Source organism: Amblyomma americanum, chromosome 1, assembly GCF_052857255.1.
Source record: "Amblyomma americanum isolate KBUSLIRL-KWMA chromosome 1, ASM5285725v1, whole genome shotgun sequence".
In the NCBI taxonomy this organism is placed as follows: Eukaryota; Metazoa; Arthropoda; class Arachnida; order Ixodida; family Ixodidae; genus Amblyomma; species Amblyomma americanum.
Window position 1 is genome coordinate 87,552,298 of NC_135497.1, and position 5,149 is coordinate 87,557,446.

General features: G+C 46.3%; 1 long non-coding RNA gene across 1 annotated transcript; it reads right to left on the minus strand.

Annotated features, from left to right (window-relative positions):
• Positions 1–501: 501 nt before the first annotated feature.
• On the minus strand, positions 502–1,722 carry LOC144133695 (uncharacterized). Its single transcript, XR_013315093.1, has 2 exons — positions 1,581–1,722; positions 502–584 (listed from the first exon to the last, which is right to left on the minus strand). It is a non-coding gene; the product is annotated as an uncharacterized LOC144133695 (long non-coding RNA).
• Positions 1,723–5,149: the final 3,427 nt, after the last annotated feature.

Here is a 5,149-nt window from a genome sequence, read left to right on the forward strand (position 1 = left end):
GCAGCGGGGCTGATTTATCCAAGGCCTTGGGGTTTAAGGACAGTGAGGGGAAAGTAGATTTTAAGCGGGTAGAAGTAACCAGGCGAAGGTTATACGATTGGTGGCTAAAAGCAAGACACGAGTAAAATTTCACAAGTCTTGCCAAGTCTGTATTTAGTAAATACAGATAAACTCAGATGAAAATTGACAAGGAAGAGTGACAAATGGCAAGCACACTTATCGCCTTTGTGCTGTCAAACGCACGTCCACAAGATCGTAAAGACCTAGCATTTGAGCACGAAAATATTAGGAGAAGTCGGAAATAAAAGAATGTGTTATAGAATAAGCCTGTTTAGAATACTTACGTTGTAGTACAAGTCTGGATTGTTCTCATTTAATTCTAAAGCTCTTTCGTACATAGCATCTGCTTCTTTCGTTCTGAAAAAAAAAAGAATCCACTGAAAGGCATCACAGAAGGGTGCGTGCAACAACAGGAAAGCTCATTAGCGTGTTTCCGCTCACCTATTCATGCGAAGCAGGAAATCTCCCCTGTTGAAGTAGGCGTCAGTGAAGTCAGACCGAAGACTGATTGCCTGTTGGTACAGCTGTAACGAAGCGCATACTCAATAGGTCGGCGAAATTATCTTACGAGCGCATTGTTAAGCATGCATGAGCAAGATGACTTTAGGTACAAGAAAAAGTGATAATTCGAGTCGTATGATGTGAAATATACCTCTGCCAACTAAACAACAAAAAATAAATTGTGTGCAGGGGACATGGATTTAACTCTCGTCAACACTGCTTAAAGCCACAACGCCGCTATTTCGAAGAGAAAAAAAAGTATATTTCTGGCGTAACAATGCTTGAAAATTTTAAGCATAAATAGTCGACATGTCTTCCAAATTATGTCTTCAGCAGACATTAAATCTAGGGGTGTGCGAATAGTAATTTTTTCAAAACCGAATCGAATATTTTCACGAATATTTGGGACTTGCGCGAATATTCGTACTAAACGAAAATCTTGCTGCACGGCTTAAGTGCTAGGGGCAGCGCCGTAGTAGTGCGATGGATTCCGAAATGAGGCACCACGGCAGGGTTTGGTAAACCTGCCATAGCCCTGTCACGTCGCCCTATCTTAGAGGTCATGTATGGGTACTATGAACGCCGCCACACGATTGGACACTTCGTCGCACTGAGCTCTTCTATCCGCACAGATCGATTGCGGCAGCATGTTGCGCGGTGTCGGAGTGAGCCATACGTTTGAAACAGTTGCAGAAGAAAGCTACGTCGAGTTTTATTCGAACCTCGCGCAAATTATTCGAAACCTATTCGAAAGTTTAAAAACACATTCCGTTCGTTTCAAATATTTCCGAAAATACACCATTTCATTCGTTAAGCGAATCGAACAGGATGATATTCGATTCGTTATTATGAAGTTTCGAACATTCACGAATCCCTATTTATGTCTTACAAAAAATGGGTATTTTCTATCAACATTTTCGAGATTCCTCAAACGACTTTCATCGAAGAGCAAGTAACAACGGCGCCAGAAGTACTGCTAGAATTAGAGGCAAAGTGTTAGTGCGTTTGCACGACCTTACCTTGTCGGCTTCTTCCACCCGACTGCTGGTTTGTGCTATCAAAAATGCGAAGTTGAGGTACACTTGAAGGCGGCTTGAAGTGACCCGCGCGAATCTTGGGGATTGGCTGGACTCAGGCTTTGGCAGGAGGCTGAGGGCCTGGAGGAAGCGTGAGGGAAAGCACACAGAGACCATGTGTTGATTATAGTGCGCATGCGCGTTGGTTATCGAAATGTAGCACGAAGGACCGTACAGAATCGCGTGAAAGGGAGACTAACGTCGCATAGAATGCACGAGTACCCACCTATGTGATTATATCCGATCATCTGCAAGCTCAGCCTAACAGGTAATCGACATCAATTTAAAATCATGTTTGGCCACACATTGCCGACCCGACCGACCATAGCACATCTGCTTTCTTTGCGGACGGAAATGATAGGCGAAATTTAAATGAAGTCTTAATAAGGCGCACAAATGATACTTAGACAAGACGAACACGTTGTTGGGCTGGTTGGTGCATATGAATACACAAATAAGAGCGCTTATCCTGTCTGGTCTTTGTGCATTCATGTTGCCCCGAGGAAAACTTAAAGCGGACATTTATTTTGAAGGTGCAAAAGAGGCTCACAATGTGGGGGAAAATTGCTGGCGGTTTAGCTCCGGTTAAACCTAGTGTGTACGCCATAGCTTCACCTATGGTAGAATAAGGTCGCGAGAAATTTGGCCAGCTAGGTAGGTTGTCTTGGAAAACATGCGTCTCTTTATGTTAACTACGACAGAGCGCTGATCGTCCACATCCCGAGGCAGTTGCTTAAGCATCTCGTCGTCTCCCCGGCTGTCGTACTGAGAGCGTGCGCTGACATTCAGCCTCTTCACTCATCGCGCATCTGACTAGGGAGCGCTTCGCACCCCCTGTTTATAAGCATCTGAGCAACGGCCCGTGCTCTACTGCGCATGCGCGGCTGTGACCTCACGCACGGTGGAGGGGCCGGTGGCGGTGCCGCACCTGGGACGTCACGCGCGGCGCACTTATTGCGCGGCGCCTGCGCAGTAGGGGGCTGAGCCAGGCATGGCGAAATCAGCTTTACATGGCGTAGTGAAGCTACCGCTTCAAAATACTGAGGCTGCCAAAGAACTGTGGACGACCATAAAATCTATCCTTACGGATTCCATAAGGCTGACGAAAGATACCCGCTTTACATTAAATGAAACATGAAAGATCATACCGTTACCTTCATGAAGGCAGCTGCAGCTTTTTCGTAGTGACGCATCGTCGTCAGCACTCTGCCCAGATTAAGATGGCCTCGAATGTCGTCAGGCTCAGCCCTGCAGCCGAAACATTCCACCCTGTCTAAATACATAGCACTATAATCTATACCAGTCATGGGTAAAATGCGACTATTAAAACATAGCATAATTTTTCAGCCTTCAAAGGCTGACCTACACAGGTATGGCTACTCAGGGTGAACAAGTACATTGAATACAGCAGATATTCATGACCATATTGACCACACTTTACAGCACTGCACATCACAGAGGATCCAGAAATTCGAACGAAAGACCACGCGAACTACACGGCGACGGCGCTGAACTTCTCTGTCGCTATTCATGACAGCGCAGGTCACTTCGTGCCTGCACACCCTACCTGAAACAAGCTTCGAGGTGGCAGAAAATGTCAGGAGAAGCATACTTGCCGAAACCCTCACAGGTGGCAGTGGACACGAGCAATGGATAGAACGAAAGAAGCGCAGCAGCGATGCAAGGCCATACAAAGCAAGGTAACATCTATCTGCACATTCCTGCGGGCTTGTAAACGTTAGCATGCAGTACGGTGGCAGTCACCGCTGAAAATACGGAAAAGATTTACTGTCTGAAGAGGTTTCTGTAAAAGAAAAAAAATCCCCGAGAACGTTTCTTCTGCATCCCAAAAAGGCTTGCTGAGAGTAAAGTTTTGACTAAAAATGAGGACACAGGATGGAATGGCGGGAGTTCAATCTTCTCTGCGCTGTTGCTTAAGACCAAGAGAAAATGAGTGAGGGAGAGGGAGTCTGCATGCTAGTGGGCTGCGCGTGCCTCAAAACTAGCTACGCGGACAGCAGCTCGACAGATTACAGATACTGTAATTTTAGCGCGCTACACGTCCATGGACTGCGGCGAACGTCTGTATTTAGTTTCAGACAGATCTTGAGAATGCAGTCATAGCCTCTCTAAAGTGCAACCGAGCTCATGACTGGACTTAGTCTTAGTGATAGTTGCGTAGAAGTTGCAAATAGCCCACTCGCGCATGTGTGGTTCCCGCCGTGCGATTATAATGTTGTAGGGTGTTGCACAACGAAGTTGACTACAATCAGCGTTTAAATGGAAACGATTGGCAGACCTTCGATTCTTTCTTTCGCGCAGTAATATAAAAAACGATTGGTATGCGACACGAACGTCACTGCAGAGCAGGTGCCAACACACAGAGGGTTCGGGTCAGCGCGCACAACAATGACTCTTATAACGTGAGCAAAGGGTTCGAAGTAGACCGGTATATGTCACGAAAGTGAAACTGAAAAGGAACTGCTGGCAGTCCCCTGAAGTGAGCGGGCACGCCTTTAACTCTAGGCTAGTAAAATTAACTTCTGAAACTAGACATACGCGATAAGTTTCAATTACAGAGCTGGAGAGCGTCAAGAAGAACCAATGAAACAATTTCTTTGAGAGAAAAAAATGGATGTGATTTAGCTCTGATTAAACCTGGAGGGACGCGAGAGCTACTACATCTGGCCGAGTTGAACTCGCTCAGCCGAAGTGCAAAGTCAGTCTTTCGCCAGTCCGTTTCGCTGGGCGTTCCTTCATCTTTGTCCCTGGACGTGGATTCACTCTCTCCGCCTCTCCCCCTCTCCACTCCTCCCCCCCTACTTTACAAAAGAAATTTATGGCTGATTACCATCAACCACTATTGCTGACTCGTTTTTGATCAATCTCATCAACGGTCTGCACCCGACTGCGGACCTCCTGATAGCTTCTTTTATCGTTCGAGAAGACACCGCAGCAAGTAAACAGCATATTGGAGGTGTCACTCCACAGCAACTCATTGATTCCTGCACGCGAACCGTTATTGATCCATCTGCCCTTCTGGGAAAAAAAAAGACAAAAATAACAGCCGTTGGATAAGGTGACAAAGTAAAAATAAAACTAGCAATCATTTGATGTTTCAATGTGAGTGTGAGCCCAGGACTCAATAGAAACATCGCTAAGCACAACTATGCGACGCCCTCTCCAGCTGGAAGGCTCGAAAGGCTGCGGTTACGTTCAAGGCGAAAACGACGTAAATGTGCGAAGGTGGTTGGAAACAATTTCACGGCAATCTCAAACGAGCCATGGTTACCTGATCGCTTGAGCGCAGTGAGCGTGCGCTTCTTCATATGCCCCGGAGGCTTCCAAGACTTGCCCAAGATTGTTCAACATTTTTGCATTCCGTGGATTAACACGCAACGCTGACTGCAAAACTGCAAAGTATTAGTAGCTTCACTTTCACAGGCTATCATCAGTTGAGTAACCAGGGACGTTGGTCATTGCATCGATTACACGTACCTACCCACCTGGTC